This window comes from Taurulus bubalis, assembly GCF_910589615.1.
Source record: "Taurulus bubalis genome assembly, chromosome: 3".
NCBI classification, from domain to species: Eukaryota; Metazoa; Chordata; class Actinopteri; order Perciformes; family Cottidae; genus Taurulus; species Taurulus bubalis.
Window position 1 is genome coordinate 33,103,672 of NC_136591.1, and position 1,506 is coordinate 33,105,177.

Genomic DNA, 1,506 nt, shown 5'->3' on the forward strand with positions numbered 1-1,506 from the left:
TGTAATTGCGTATTTGTCCACCAAAAGAAGACATCCTGAAATGAATTTAAAGGTCCTATAGGTCTTGCATTTTTTAACATCAATGATGTTAAGTTACCATAATGGTCTTATCGTAATGATATATATATAACATCCACGCTATTGGCAATGAATTATAGGTGTTAAAAAATGCGACACATGGTACTTTTAAAGGGTGTGAGCAAAAACATGTGGTTTAAAGGCAGAAAGAGGGAACTGGGAGTCAAAAAACATTACGGGAGGATAGAAATCGAATGAATGTACCATCCAATGTGAAGTGAAGAATATTTTATATGCATTTTTATTTTTTTTTGTCTTCTTGTGTTCACATGTCTGTGCTTATTTTTTGCCTGTTCTTATTTTTCTTCTGTCATCTTGGAAAGCACAAAAAGGGGAATCGATGAACGCAGGCGGAAAAACGTCTTCAGTTTCCGCCGAGACGACACGCCGTTAACGTGGGAAACGATCCAAATCCGCCACATGAGGCACATCTTACATTTCATTGTTTCCATTTCCGACACGTAAACATGGACATACAGCAACAAAGTACAACCACCTGTGTTCATCGCACAGGCTAAAAGAAAATAATCTAAATCCGGTTATCAACCGGGGCCGCGTTAAGTTTTATTGAGGCCTGAAGTTGTTAGCCTTTAAGTCGGACGTTAGAAAGGTTTTGTGGTCCAGATGGAAAGTTAAATAATAAAATGATAGATAGTTAGACTGCTGCTGTAGTGAATGCTACTTCAGGGGTGATGGAGTGGTGATGGAGGAGTGATGGTGTGGTGATGGTGATGGAGGAGTGATGGTGATGGAGTGTATTCTCGGTGGGTGGAAGTCATCGAGCAGCTTCCTGGTCGGTGGTGTTCCTTCCTTCGCGGTTTGAAAACCAGAACTTAATTTAAAGATAAATCTATTTATAATCTTCCAAAGATTGTAGTGGAGGCGTTTATATGTGTTGTTTTCCTTTTAGAGCATAGGTTTGTTGGAGCAACTACTTTTTGAAATTAGACTTTTAGGGCACTTTGGGGATTATAAAGACGTTAAAGTAACAAACCCTCTATTTGGGAACCGCGCAGGCTTAGAAACATCACTCTGGTTTGTGCCTTGTAACGTCGACTTAAAGTCCTCACGGGAATCGGAGTCTTCACACGACGTCCGGTGGCTTTCCTCCCGTTGGAGCTGCTGGTGTCCCTGAAAAGGACGCGACTTGTTGTTGTCGCTGACGCGGTCGTTTCTCCACCTGAATAGGAAGGAAAGGCAGAATATTGTTGGTTCTTTTCCCGTGGGCGTGAGATCTGCTTTAGCTTCAGGGTGCAACGTTGGGCGTCTGCTCATTTCCATATGCAGAATTTAATTTAATTTTGTTTCCAACACAGTTGAATTGTTTTTGGTGATTTTCTGAATATTGTGTTGATCAACTGTTGCGTTCCAATGCCGGTTTATTGGGGAATATTAAAGGGGAATGCCAACTGTTTCCATGAGCTCAAA